At 44.0% G+C, this 15,368-nt stretch overlaps 1 protein-coding gene across 12 annotated transcripts in view; it reads left to right on the forward strand.

Annotated features, from left to right (window-relative positions):
• The window catches only part of Pkp4 (plakophilin 4), a 213,896-nt gene that overhangs the window by 35,579 nt on the left and 162,949 nt on the right, over window positions 1-15,368 (forward strand). Inside the window, exon 1 of one of the 12 annotated variants that reach the window (XM_041631441.1) lies at window positions 11,888-11,904. The exons of the other annotated variants lie outside the window; for them this stretch is intronic. The gene's annotated coding sequence lies outside the window, so the exon portion shown is untranslated. Of the gene's footprint in view, window positions 1-11,887; window positions 11,905-15,368 lie in introns of those variants that run through there. 12 annotated transcript variants of the gene reach the window in all.

The raw sequence follows: 15,368 nt of genomic DNA on the forward strand, positions 1-15,368 counted from the left end.
GTACAGTTACAATTTTTTATTTTCTTTATGTTGGCCGGAGGACCTTAGGGACCAAACCTGGTGTGTGCTAAGTCTGTGTTCTATCACTTAGCTACATCTTCGACTCTAAAACACTATACAATTTTAAATTACATTTTTAGCTATTCTTTTCTTGCTGTATAGCTCTGACTGCTTGTTACTCACTGTGGAGAAGCCTGGCTGCAAACTTGCTCCTATGGCAGTGTCCACTGGGGTCACAAGCACCCCAAACCTTGGCTCAGTCAGTGACTTTTTAGATGACCACAGTGTGTCTCTGTCCTGGAGGCCTCATTTGTATCCCTGTGTTTCTGAAGGGCCTTGCTCTGCCCTTGTTCTTTTGCCTAGTTTACACGTCCAACTCCCCTTTCCCTTTCCTCTTCCCTTTCCTCTTTAGTTTCTTTGCTTTTTCTTGCCCAGTGCAGAGAAATCCTAAGTCCCACAGAGAAAATAAATACTGATTTGAGGAGTTAAGCTCTCTTAAAACCCTTTTCCCTCTGTTTGTTTGTTTTAAGGTCTCTTTTTCTTTCTGGAAGCTGACTGGGGTAGGGTGATGGGGAGGGTTGGTTAGGGCTTTGGGCACCAGGCGTCAGCCCTGGCTTAGTCACTTCCTACCTGTGTGACCTTAAGCCCGTTATTTACCTTTCTGACTCTGTGTTCTCAACTGTGCAGTAAAGATAATGTGTAACTGAGTTTGCCTTGAGTATTAAGTAATAAAAGCGGCACAGTGCTTAGTGCTGCAGATTCATAGGAAACATTCAATCAACAGTTGCTGATGTTGCCGTTGGAGCATTAATCTTCCAGGGATAAAGGTGGAAGCCAGCATCTCACATAGAATATGGTTACCATGTGACAAAATACCAGGTCAGCAGTGCTTATTCACTGAACGCTCAACCAAAAAAGACAAGCCAATGAAACATAAGGGAGGGGAGAGCTCGATATTATATATTTAATTTGGAATATGGTAGAAAGTATGAGGAAAGAATATGAGCATAAGGCATAAAAGATGAATGGGGGATGGCTTTTAGTGAGGACGGGGCCAGGGACTTTAGCTTGAGTGGCCTTTCATATGTTTTTAGATGAATATGAATTTAAATTAGGATTTTACAGTGACTTGAAATAAGCACAACTATATCTAAGTATAAAAGTCACATGAGTTTGTCTAATAACACTTAACATTTTATGATGTTATTGGTTTACATGGTCATCTGAAAAGGGTAACCATTGTTAAATATGATTTTGTTTGTTGGTTGGTTACCATTTTTCTTTTTAGCGTTACCTTAGTAGGAATCTAGTTTTACCGTGCTGATGGTGGCTTGGTAGCCATCAAGAGGATGCTTCTGGGGATGCTGCACTGTTAAACTGAGGCAGGTTAGGAGGCAGAGAAGCTTTGCTACTCAGGCCCCTTGACTCTGTGCTTTGCTAGTACATACTCCTGGTACACATTCCCGGTACACACTCCCGCTCCATGCCGTCATCTGAAACAGTGGATTCTGCTGGGACTAGAGGGAGAAATGCTTGTGTTGCTGAAGTAGTGCCAGGCGCAGCTGTGTGCTGCATGGCACACTGTGGTGGTGTGAGCACAGAGAAGGGAGCGCCCTAACATAGCCTGTGGTACTGGAGTAGCCTCCCAGTGCTCTGTAACCCCAGCAGGTCCGAAGCATGTGGTACAGGGCAGTCCAGTCAAGGAGCCTTATTGTGGCGCCTCTAGGAGGGGCCTCAGCACCCCTCCAGGTTCCCTGCCATTGAGTAGTTTGCTGTGGTGGTGATGTGGGAAGCCCTTCTGGATATGTGTTGCTTTTATCGATTAATGCATAAAGCTGCTTTGGCCTGTGGCAGGGCAGAATATTCCAGGTTGGAAGAAATATATATAGAGAGAATAGGTAGAGTCAAGGAGATGCCATGTAACTACCGAAGGAGAAGGATGCCAGAACCCTACTGCTGTTGGATGCCATTTTGTTAGCGGAGACTGCTTTGTTCATTACCTGCCGCCCACACCCGAATAATCACACAGAAGCTATATTAATTACACAGCTCGACCAATAGCTTAGGTGTACTCTTAGCTAACTCTTACATCTTATATTAACCCATTTCCATTAATCTGTGTGTCGCCATGATGCTGTGGCTTTTGTGGCTCTGGTGTCCTCCTTTGGCAGCTACATGGCATCTTCTTAACCCCACCTACTCTCTCTATATATATATCTCTTCCAGTCTGGCTATATTCTGCACTGCCATAGGCCAAAGCAGCTTTATTCATTAACCAATAAAAGCAGCTCATGTACAGAAGGGGATCCCACATCTTGGTGGTTAAGGGGAAAGCTTGCAGAGCTTTGTTAGTTTAGTTTGGGATAGGGTCTCATATCACCTCTACAGTGATGGGGTTAAAGACTTAGGACACCATGTCCAGCTCATGAAATTCCATTCTTCCACTTTTATTGAAAATAGTGTTTCTCCTCACATAGTATTTTCTTGTAGCAATATGAGCGGCGGGGCTGCATCCCCAGCACCCCGGCCGCCTGCTCGGCTAGCTTATGCCCCGAAATAACAACACACAAACTGTATTCATTTAAACACTGCTTGGCCCATTCTCTTCTAGGCAAATTCTCACATATTAATTTAGCCCATTTCTAATCATCTGTGTGTAGCACCCCTAGGTGCGCTTACCGGGGAGATTCTAGCCTATGTCCATCCTGGGTCGGAGCTTCATCCCGGGAGCGGGGCATGGCGTCTCTCTCAGGCGTCTGCTCCTGAGAGGAGAGCTGTCGAGTCTCTGACCTCACTTACTCTTCCTCCCAGCATTTTGTTCTGTTTACTCCTCCCACCTATCCTCTAACCAATAAAATGGGCCAAGGCAGTTCCTTTATTAGCCAATGACCTTCCTCCATCATTTTCTGATTATGGTTTTACATCCCACTAATCATCCCAGTTCCTCCATCCCTCAACTCCCATCCGAATCCATTCCTGTCTCTCCTTAGAAAACAGAACAGGCTTCTAAAGGATAACAATAAAATAAAAATGATATGATATGATAAGATAAAACAAAACTAACAGATTGAAACTGGACAAAACAAACAGAAGGAAAAGAACCCAAGAGAAGGCACAAGAAACAGGAACCCACTCATTGCATACTCAGGAGTCCTGTGGAAACACTAAAGTGGAAGCCATAAGGAATATGAGAAGGACCTAAAGAAAAAATTAAAAAATTATAATAACAAGAAGAGAAAAATAAAAATGAAAAATAGTAAGAAAATTTAAAAATATAGAAAAAGGAAAAGCCCTAACATGATGCATGAGACAAGGACCCTCCAGAGATGCTCATGACTTGGTTTTCTGTCCACCATCTACTGCTGGGCAAGCAGCCTATTCGTAACCCTGTCTCGAAAAATCAAAAAAAAAAAAAAAAGTAGTTTCTTTCCCCAGCGGGACTCCTTTGGACAGAAGTTTTCACTGCAAGTGGTTATCGACTGGGAATTGATGAAACTTAATTTTAAATGCTGACAACTACTCAGTCCATTTGGCCTTTTTGTTGGTTTTGTTTTGTGTTAGGGGAGAATATCTCAGTACTAGCCCAGGCTGGCCTTGAACTTGTAGCATTGCCCATAGTGGCCTTGAATTCTCAATCCTCTCATATTAGCCCCCAGAGTACTGGCATTTTTAGAGAGAAAAACTGGCCCATTTTGCAATGACCCTTCAAGTATAGGAACACCATTGCCCAAGTACTCATCTGTCAATCCCAATGCCCAGTGTCCCAGAGGACTCCCCCACTCAACCCAGAATAAGGCCTGCAGCTCAGCCTGCTGTGTTGCCCAGTACCTGCGACCCACCTTGCCAGGTCTCCCTGCTCATTAGTAGAGGGTAGTTCCTTACCGGCCCAGTTCTGTCTCTGTCTAGAGAGAAACTGCCGAGTTTGGGGAGAAAACATGTAATGTGTATACCTTCATGAGTTAGAAGAACTGAGGTCAGCGTTCTGCCAGCCCTGAAGGATAGTTAGGCCTGAGTCTCCTGGTGTGGACAGACATTCGTGTTGGTGTGGTTGGCCAAGAACAGCACCACTGACTCTTTCTATGGTTTGAACCGCTTGACTTTGTGACAGTGTGTACTAAATCATAGTGTTGTATTTACTCTGCGGCTACTCAGTCAAAGTGAGGTCAATTATTTCTAGAAAGAAAAAGATACTGGCAATACTTGGATCAAGCAAAAGCAGCCCTTGCTCATAAATGAGCTTCAGACTCCTTGTATAGAAGGATGTGGGAGCGTTGCTAACTACAGTGGGTTTAGGAAGAGGGATGAAAGAATGAGACATCCCATCCTCTAGACGCGATTTCCCAATCTCTCACTGCGTTAACCATGGGCAGCAGCGTAGATCAGAAGGTAAGATGGTAATCTCCCAGAAATTCTGAGGTGTTGTAGGTAGTGTGTTAACTGAACGGAAAGCGGGCAAGAGTCATCTTGTGCAGTAAGTAAGTTGATGGCACTCTCACGGACAGTACGTAAGGGAATATAGTGCATTTGCATTCGCAAATGATCAGGGCTGGCTAATCTCGCGTGTTTGTTTTCTAATTGCCTGTTTCCAGCACTGGCATCGTTTCTCTTGTGCTGCGGAAGCGGGGACGTCCTAACCGCAGTGCAGCACACCCTCCTGACAGTAGCGAATACGAAGGCCTTCGTCAGTGTGCTTGTTTCTGTAGAGAACAATTATCCAGAGAACTGCAGCAATGACAGCCTTGTTGAATTATACCAGTCAAGATTATTATTAAGCATGCAGAATTTTTTGTGGCCTTAAAATATATTTTTGTTCTTTGGTAAACATGCATAATAGCAACAAATAAAGAAAACCCATCCTCGTTAAAAACCCAAGTTCTGTAAAGAAAAGGCACAGAAGCTGTCTGTGTTTACAGATATTTGGTTTCGCTGGGCAACAGAAAATGCAGTGCTTATTTAACTTAACGCCAGTGCCCAGGAAAATGGAAGCCTGCTGAGGATTGGTAATGGCCTCCGTTTGTCCAAGTCAGATCTATGACATTAAACAAGTCGGTGACAGCTTTCCTACATGTTTGACCCAGAACTGTGGGTCTTGAACATGGGAACGGATTCTGGGAGGGCAGGTGGGCAAGGGAGAAGGAGCCTCCATGGCAGCTGGACTGTTAGGAACATCTAGTCCCCGGGTCCAGGGAGTTATGACAGACCCAAGTCTTCATGCCCAACCATCTTGCTTGGTTTCTGCTGATGATGCTGGGAGTCATTTTGCAGGGCAGTTGCTTTATTTGAGACCTCAGCAACCTGGGAATATTTCTAATGGCTTCTAAACCTGAACACAGATGGATTCGAGGCTGGGCTAGGACAACAGACCCCTTGGAAACACCCTAAGGAGGACTCCAGCTCAGCAGCTCTCCACGAACACTGCTATCTTTTCGGCAGCCTTCCCTGTTTGCTGGGCTCGCGGGGCTACTCCCTGGGCTGTAGTCCCAGTGGACTGTTGGATTTCTGATATATATTACCAAAGACCAATATTACCAGCAAGAACCTTCACATAATAAAACAATAAAAAAGCCCAACACTGGTTGTTGCCCTGTAGCGCTGCCTTCCTGTCCTCCTCTGGGCACCCACTGACGTCACTTAAATGAACCATTTCATTTCTAATAGCCCCATGCCAAGTTGGTTTGTGTGCTTCTGTTTCTCAGCATTCCCCAGATGCCGCATTACTCAGAGTGGTGCTTTAGCATCTCCGCAGCCTCCTGCTTGTTCTCCTGGAGCAGCTGCTCATCCCCCTGCTGACAACCGTCTCTGGCACATGTGCAGCCCATGGAGCCTGAGCCCCAAGCATTGCTGCAGGGCCTGCGAGCTGGCTGTGCCCCAGGGCTTCCATACTCCTTTGTTGCCATCTGATGTTGTTTTGTTGAAGAGGGAAATTTAAACACTTCCATGAGCAGGACAAAATTGTATAGCTTTATGTTCTAGAAATGCATGGCTGTTACTTTAATGTAACTCGTGCCTATTCTGAAACAGTTTCTAAACTTGGTTCCATTTGCTATTGTGTCACATAGACATGATGTCAGTGTACCTGTAGGGGTCGGAGGACAATGTTGATAAGTTGGTTCTCTCCTACTGTAGGCTCTGGAACTTGAACTCGGGTCCGGCTCGTGGAGGAAGTGCTTTTAGGTGCTGAGCCGCCTTATTGGCTTTTATATTCTCTCAGCAGACAGTGACATCTTGCTGATGTTTGCCTAGGGAAGGCTTTCTTGTCCAAGACATATTACTTTTCACTACCTGGTATTGTTAAAGATGCAGGGTCATTTGCAATAGCCCAGGGACTTTCTTCAGTGTGTACTTTAGGGGTCTTATGTGCTGGCATTGGGCAGTGTCTGCATAAGGTTTAAGCATCATCAAATCTCCATTACATTCTTATTTGAAGGTTTTTTGAGGGGCGGAAGCACTTAACTACATATAATAAAGTAAAATTTGGCTTGCTGCATTTAGCAGGTCATCCACTTGGATTTAAAATGCTAAGATTATGACACTTGAAGCACTGAATGAGTACAAATTAGCAACCGTCTTTTAGACACTGTTTTACCTGGGCTTGGCTGATGTTACAACGAAGCAAGGACCTTGCTAGTGTTCTAGAAATAAGGTACTGGATCCAGTGGGTAAGCCAGTTTCATTAACAGCTAGCTCTAAGTCTTGGACTTTTAGAGTCTATCTTCCTATTACTAGAGGGGAGAACATCTCAGTACGCTCCCGGATATAAGGTAGACCCCTCGTTCCCACAGTAGTGCCTGGTCTAGAAACCGTCATTTGAATAGTCTGTTAAATCCCTTGACTGTTCAGATTCAGTTACAGATTCTCCTTCAAGCCCCTCCTTCTGATGACCCCTCTTCCTCCCTGGGTCCCACGCTTTATGGGATCCCCTCTACCTCCCGGTCCATTCCAGTCATACAGCCCAAGTAGTCTCCTGTAAAACACACAGCTCCATCCTTTAGGAAGATACCCAGATGGATGTACAAGGTGTTTCTCAGAGTTGTGCCAGCTCATATGTTAATAGTGGTGTAGTTGGGGTTTTCTTTGGGCTGCCAACCGGCTCCCAAATAAAGACACGGATACTTATTATTAATTATGAGTGATCGGCCTTAGCTTAGGCTTGTCCCTCTAGCTCAATTTAACCTGTTCCTTTTCATCTAACTTTTGCCTCGAGGTTTTTTTTTTTTTTTTATTAACCTTTCTTTGATTCTGTATGCACTACTTTCCTGCTTCCTCCATGTCTGACTGGCCCTGTTGTCTCCCTGGATCTCTTTTAATTTCTTCCTTTTTCTTTCCCTCTGTCTCTCTTGAACCTAGATTCCTCCTCCACTTACTCCCCCGGCTTGCAACTCCTGCCTATACCACCTGACTAGCTGTTGACCCTTTAGCTTTTTATTAGACCAATCAGGTGCCTTAGGCAGGCAAGGTAAACAAATGCAACACATCTTTACATAGTTAAACTAATATTCCACGCAACACAGAGAAGTAGAATGCCTGCTTATATTTAGTTCAAACTCCACAGCGTACTAGAGGTGTGTTTTGAAAGAATAAAAGTAGGCATTCCCAAAAGCATAGACGAGTAAGCACCCTGTTTTAAAATAAACTTTTGGCACCAATCCTCGAGACTTTCTGCTCTGTGATCTGCTATTTATATACTTAAGAATGCTGTGGGAACTCTTGCTGGGGAGTGCCGCCGTCTGTGGGCCTATCCTATAACTTGCTTAGCTTTGCCACATCTGCTTTACATAAATCTAACTAGAGCCTCTGCCTGCAGGATTCTTCAGCCTAATTAAAAGTTTGAGCCACAGCACATGTGCAGACTGGAAACGCTCCTGGAAGTGACATGTGTCAGATGATGTAAGCAGTATCAAGTTAACTGCACTCTCTCTGCTTCTAGTATTTTCTAAATGCACGTCACCTCGTGTAAAAGACACAGAAGAAGGAATTGTGAAATGCTTTGTCTTCGTGTTGTTCGATGTTGGAGTCTGGGTGGTAACTCCTCAGCTGGGAAGATTCCCTTGTTTCTTCTTTTACCTTGAATTTTTTCCCTCTCTGGGGATTCAAAACTCCAAGGACTTAAGAAATGCTTTAATTCCCCTGGAAGAACTTTGGGTGATGGGTGAATCAACGCATAATCTCATAAGGCAAAGAATACATTTGGTAAAAACTGAAATTATAATTAAATATACTTAAGTTTGTATTTTGTTGAGTCATATTTCCTGTGTGTGTTTGCATGCATGGGTATATACACTTGTGCGTGGTTCATGTGAGTGTAGAGACCCAAGAACAACCAGGGGTGTCAATTCCTAGGGACCTTCTACCTTTTTGTTTGAGACAATCTGTCCTCTCATTGTTCTGGAACTTTACAACATAGGCCATCATAGCTGTCATGTCTTCTAGGGGTCTATCTGTCCCTGCTGTCCACACGGCTGTCTCAGACTCCTGGCTTTTTACATGTGTCTTGGGGATCTGATTGTAGGTGCTCACACTTTCAAGGCAAGGGCTTTACTGACTGAGCCATCTCCCTAGCCCCAAGTCTTATTTTTATTAATTTGGCATCTACTTATAATTTCCAAATGGGACTTTCAAAATTTAAGACCACTCCCATTACATTGAAATTTTATACCAAATTTTTGGACATTTCAATTTTAATTAGAATATTTTAGCATTTAGAATATTTAGGTTATCTTTCTTATTTTCCTAGAACTATTATTACCACAAGATAAATAAACTGTTATGTCCCAGTTTGGGGATGTCGAAGTGCAGAATTATTTCTGTAGCTAAGGAGAAATGAACTTTGATGTTTTTGTTAACTTTTGTAAATCTAAATCCACACCGTATTTTCATATTTACAGTTATGATGGGGCTTTAGTATATCACCGTATGACTTGTATGTCAGAAGAGCCATTAGTGTCTGTTAGATTCATCTGTATGGGTTTTAAATAGTTGGCCCTGCACTTGGAGTTTCTGCTGCAGCGGACCTGGGCTGTTGCTGATGCTGCAGGACATGCTATGAGAGTCACTTACTTTGAATTCGTGTGAGATACACAAGACCACAGGGAAGGCTTTCCATAGATTCTGATACTCACCCTGTTGTAAGTTGCCTTTTAAGCCCACATTCTTTCTTGCTGTTTCCTAAGTGTCGTTTTCCCTCCGTTTAAAATCTATGGCGTTCACAGAATGACTGGTATCCCGGTAAATACCCAGACACACATTGACTACTTTGATGACTTGACAGAGCGAATGAACATCCCCAGTCACTCTTGTCATTGGATTTGGCATCAGAATTAGGAAGCAATTATAAACAGGCTCCTAAAAGGTATATATAGCTCAGTGCCTGATAATCAGTTGTTGTTCAGTGAGTTAAATGTGGCTCCCTAACGATTGTTGCCATTTCTGTGTTCTTCATACTCATGGCCCTGAGGACGGTGTCTTACCATCTTAGATGGTTTAACCCTTCTCCCAGCAAGAACTGGAGAGAAATTAAAACCGAATTAAGCTTTTGCCAGACTTACTTGCTAGTAGCACTTAATTACTTATTAGACCCAGGAGTAGTAACTTAAAGTCCCTTTTGAGATGACGAGGGTGCATTTACTCAAGCTGGCCTTGCAAACACTTCTCAGTCAGACTCTATCCTTGTCCCTCTTTGTCTCCCTTCCTCCCGTGCTTTCTGGTGTGGTTTCTCACGGAGCCTGGCAGATTGACTAGGTAGCTGACCAGTCCTGGGAATCTTCCTGGTTGTTGCCTCCATCCCTGCCCTGGATACTGGGGTCATAGATGTGCGAACTTTTACTGGGTTATCAGGAATAGGTATTGTTTCCACTCTCTGTTTACACATTCACAAGAATTTCCAACTATTTTTTACAATTCCAAAATAACCAATGTATTTTATCTAAGTTATTCTATTATTAATAAAACCTGGAGTCAGAAATTGGGATAAAAACCTGATAAATTAAAAAAGTAGCTGAGAAACTATCAGCTGACCCTATTCTCCATGTTTCTCAGACTGGAAAGCCCTCAGATCTCTAAATCCTTCCCTGTTACTTCCTGTGAATCTCTATCTGACACTCTGATCCTTCAACATCTCTATGGCAAATTCTGGCCAGCTATGAACATTGACTCTGTCCTTTGATTCAAGGTTTAACTTTATTGGAAGTCTCGAGTATCAATGCAGACAAATTTCCCGCAGTAAGTCTTATTTGGAGTTCTATTGTTGTATGAAAACACCTTGAACAAAAGTTCAAGGGAAAGAAGGAATTTCTCTCAGCTCACAGTTACACCTCATCGCCCTGCCCTGGGAGAACTCAGGGCAGGAACCTGAGGGCCTAAACTGAAGAGGATCACTGCTTGCTGGCTTACTTCTCTGGGGTTGCTCAGTCTGTGTTCCTAAAACACCCAGGACCACCTGCCCTGGGGCACCACCACCCTAGTGAGTGAGCCCTTCCACATCACCTGCTGACCAAGAAAATGCATCACAGACTTGCCTACATGCCGATCATATGGAGGCATTTTCTCAATTAAGATTCCCTCTTCCCACGTATGTCTCTAGCTGGTGACAAATTGTGACAAATTGATATAAAACTAGCCAGCACACTCACATAGCTTTGAAATCTTACTTTCCCAGCTATTTCAGCTCAGTGGAAAACATTTATAATATCAAAAGTTGCTGGGCATGGTAGTGTATATCATAAGTCCTATCACTCTGGGGGCAGAGGCAGGAGGATCTCTGTGAGCCTGGGGCCAGTTTGGCAGAGCTGCCCAGTGAGACCCTGTCTTGAAAGAGAGAGGGAGGGAGGGAGGAAAAGAAGGGTTCATTGAATAAATCACTGGGAACGCTCCATTTCTCACCTCATCATTTCAGTGATCTCTTATCTTTGCTTAACAGTTGGTCTACTGATTATAGCAGACAAGAGTTACTGTAGATCACCACATTACTTGTTTATGTCGGTCTTCACAAAGATGCCTTCACAGAGAAAATGGAGACAAGAGTTTGTGTTTTTAAGAAGAGGGAAGCTCGGTTCCTTTCCTGGTACCGACCAGCATGTCATGGGTTTAGTTTATTACGTGGTTTTAGGTTGCTCCTGCTTGCTTGACCTAGACATTGCAAGACTGGATTAGGTAACTTTCTGTCTTGCCCAATGCCCTGTAAGAAAGGTGTTCTAATCAGGCAGGTTAGGGGGATTGGGTGCAGCTGTGGGCACCCTGAGTCTGAGTCTATTGGAGGACACTCTGTTCACGTCTTTCATGTTCTTTCATGACTTTCATGAAATGAACTCTTGGGGTTCTAGAGTCAGATTCTTAGTCTAATGAGAAGCCATCATCAAAGTGTCCTGGTCCACTAAGCTCCCAATGCAGACTTCCTAGGAAAATGAGACAGCCCTTAAAAAAAATACCTAACTTTGAGACAAGAGCAATCAGGACCCTGAACCTGAGTCCTGAGCCAGGTTTTGTCCCATACCATGTTGCCTGAAATTGCTGTTGTTTTTGATAAACCCACGAACAGCCTCCTCTCTAAACAGTTAATACTAGAGGAAGGACAGGTGAGCAGGCTCTGCAGGTGACCTGTGTGGCAGGTTGAGTGGGGGAAGGAGGGGGCTTAAGGAGGTCCCTCAGGTGGTGCTCCTCTCTTCTAAAGTCAGGGACACAGCTGGGGTGGGGCGCAGCAGGGCGTGGAGCAAAAAGAGCAGAAGCAGTCAGAGGAAGTGGGAGTGTGGAGGAGGCCTGACTTGGTCTCTGTTGCTGCCTCTCCAGAGATCGGCTCCTCATCCTGAAAGAAAATGTGCAGGAGCTCCAGCTTCAGCCCGAACTTTTTTCCCTCCGAGCTACACTATGAAGTGTGGATCTTGAAAAGACTGCTTAGAAGAATAAAGAGCTGTAAGTTAGATGGGGGCAGACTTGAATTTCCTTTTGAATCCTGTTATTTTGGTTGCCCATTGCAGTTGAAGAACTCTGTCTTGGGTGCAGGTAGAGCAACTGCGGAGTCTTTTTTTTTTTAATTTATTTTATTTTATTTTTTTAAATTTATTTATTTATTAAAGATTTCTGTCTCTTCCCCGCCACCGCCTCCCATTTCCCTCCCCCTCCCCCAATTAAGTCCCCCCCCCAGCCCGAAAAGCAATCAGGGTTGCCTGCCCTGTGGGAAGTCCAAGGAACCCCCACCTCCATCCAGGTCTAGTAAGTTGAGTCTTGATCAGCCCCCAACTCTGAGTCTCTGCTGCCTTCCTCTTCAGTGTAACCTTGACCCTGAATGTCCTTGACTGCTTTGGGCAGCTGCCCTGACAAGGCTTATTCTGGTTTGACTCCATTGTACATTTATGTCAGTTTTTGTCTCAGTACCGTGTAGAAGCAGGTATTCAGAAAATAAGGACTTGGGGATGTTACCCTCTTGAATATTCTTCTGGAATTTCCCATTTCTAGAGTTCTTTGCAGCAGTTACTCTGTTACTATCATGTAATCTAGCCACAGCCGTTTTCCATGAACGCCTGACACCAAGGCTTCTTAATTCCTCTCGTGTTTAGTACCTGGCCTTCCTTGGTGATGGAGTGTTTACTGCCTGAGTTTTTGTTTTGTCTTTTATTTGTTTTTAGATTTGAGTAATTTTTCAAGTTTTATCCATATGCCTGTTCTTTAACTCAAAAATAATACTCTGTATATTTGGAGTCGTCTGGCATCCTGAGGGAGTATGGAAGGACTTCAGGGTAGAACTTTTCTCTCTAGCTAATGTGTTTCCATAAAATTTGGCCAAGAAGTTTCACTTTGCTGTTCTTAGGGTAGATAAGCCAGGTGACTGCTGGTTAAAATGTTTGTTTTTTTTTTTTTTCCCTAGGTAAGGGGCATCAGAAGTGGTCAAAACAGAACTTTGTAGGTGTTCCCTGAAAGCTCTGTTGTACAGTTAACCTTTACAGTTAAATTTCATTGGAGGGCACACCCTTGCTGATTTGCACCTCTACTGCAGAATAGCAGTGAGGGGCTATCCAAAGCCTGGGGAGAGGGAGGTGATTTCCTTGGTTGGCATCAAACCTGTCCACTTCTGAAACCCCTTTGCTGTTTCTTTTACTTTGAAAACCAAAGCCAGATGCCATCACTTTCACATTTTGCATTTTGTTAATTATCTTCTCTGCATATTCTTCAGTGGGGCAGTGTATTGACCCATGAATGATTGGTTTCACACACGAAATCAAGAAATAGAAATTCAAGTTCCACAACTAGATGTAACTGTTTCTCAGGGTTTCTCTATGGGACTTGACCAGTGTTGAGATCTGAAATGGGAGTAGGGTAGCTCTTTTAAGATGCAGTTTCAGTAGCTGCACATGGTAGCTGCTAGCCATCGTTAAAACCGTGGTGAAGATCACCTGGGTACCGCAAAACCAGGAGTCCATCCTGGCCACATGAGCGCACTCCACCTAACTCTGAGGTGTTTGATTTGACACTTTCCCAGCCACCCCCGCTTCCTCATTTTGAAAGATTATTGCTGGAGTAACCGTCACAGAGGCACAGATTTGGTTCCCTGTGGTGAGGCATGTTTCCCAGTTCATTTGTGATTGGCATGAAGTGTTTCTGTCACCACCATGGGAAAAGCAGAGGGGTACTCTGTAGTAAGGAAGTAGTGTTTGGGGTGTTGGGGTCTATAGAACTTTCTTGAATGTAGTATGCAGTATGAATCAAAGCTCTCCAAACTTTGGTTACTGGGTGTATACAGTGTGTGTGAGCCTGCTTTTCCCTGGGTAAGCTCCTGTCTTGACTGAAGGATCCTTAGCCCCACCCCTGCTGTGGGCTTGCTCTACCTGACCTTTGTATGACTCTGCCCCAGGGTGGCCATTGCCTTTCCTAAGGGTTCCGTCCAGTTTTCCCCAACCAAAGAGCATTTTAGCCCTGAAACCTGAAACCATTTCTGTAAATACTAAAAATGGAGATGAAGATGCCAGTGAGGGAAAGTTGGAAGCAATTCCTAGTTCCTGAGGACATTTCTAGCGTGGAATTGCAACAGCTTTAAGGGACAGGAAGGTAGGAAACTGATGCTGAGAGAGCCAGCTGCTCCCAGTAGTGGAGTGACTCAGACAGGAGAGAAAACTGTTGGGCTATAAAGTGACCAGATTGCCTTCGGTTTCTTTTTCTGCCCCATCAAGGTGCCGGATTGCTCTGTTTTCACCAATTGTATTTATTATGGTATCTGATGATCAAGTTCTGTATGTTGCTGTAATTCTTCTGAGTTGTGAGCGCACACACATCTCTGAAGATAGAAGGAACTTTAGACAGTCTGTAAACCTACGAGGCTGGTTGAGCATCACACTTGTGTGTGTACACACACACACACACACACACACACACACTTATATTACCTTAATTGTGGAGAGATTCTGAGGTAGCTTGGACAGTCATCTAAAATGTGTTTTTTGAGTTCTGGTTATATCACATTAATTTAGAATTTGCAATGACAAATTGTGAGTTTGTAATAAGTTAATTGTACTAGACTAAAAGTTTCTTTGCATACAGTAAGTCAAGTATTAAGCAAAAATTTAAAAGTAGCAAAATTATGAGATGTAAATATAATTAAGTCTTTGGAGTACTTTACCATGTTCTCAGGATAACCAACTGCTGCTTTCCCTCTCGTCACTTTATCACGGTACCTGTGTATCTTTATTGGTGGTAGCAAAGGAAGTCTTTAAAATATGAGGTAAAGCAGGCCTTTGATTTTCCTGCTCATCCTGGCCAGGGATGTCTGAGGACACTGAGGCACACTTGAGACTCTGATTAGAGCTCATTTTGCATCACTGCTAGAAGGACAGCTTGGATTGATGAGAGTCCTAGTCAAGCATTTGACGGCACAGGCGAGAATGAAGCCAGACTGGTGTGGCCCTGTTGCGCCGTGGGCTGCATTCTGTCCTTGTAATGGAATGCAGCTTCCTTGACTTGTGGTTATTTCTCTGAATTCTTCCTGTAAGAAACTAAAAGGAGACGGGTTGCTCAACTAGAATAATCAAAGGTGAAATGTGATTCTTTCTGATATTCTCAGTGCCAGGTAATGAACAAAAGACTTCTTCAAGGTGGTTCCGCGTGTCCGACTCTGAGCAGCCCAGCGTATTAAACATTTTCTCCTGACTGACAGTGGAGCGCCAGTGTCTGTTTTAGTCCTTCAGATAGGAAGCCTGCTCTGTCAGCAGCCATCCCATTCCATGGCTCGGCACAAGTGTCAGACACAGGCACAAGACAGGGGTCCTGCTCTCAAGCCCAAGTCTGAGGAGATGAAGCAAATGGGTGATGATGAACATCGTGTGGTGCTTAAAGGCGAGCCGTGCTGGTTGGCCAAGAGCCAAGGCATCCAACACAAAACCAAAGGC

This window comes from Microtus oregoni, unplaced genomic scaffold (genome assembly GCF_018167655.1).
Source record: "Microtus oregoni isolate MIOR12 unplaced genomic scaffold, Mior012 000037F_ref0000500, whole genome shotgun sequence".
Classification (NCBI taxonomy): Eukaryota; Metazoa; Chordata; class Mammalia; order Rodentia; family Cricetidae; genus Microtus; species Microtus oregoni.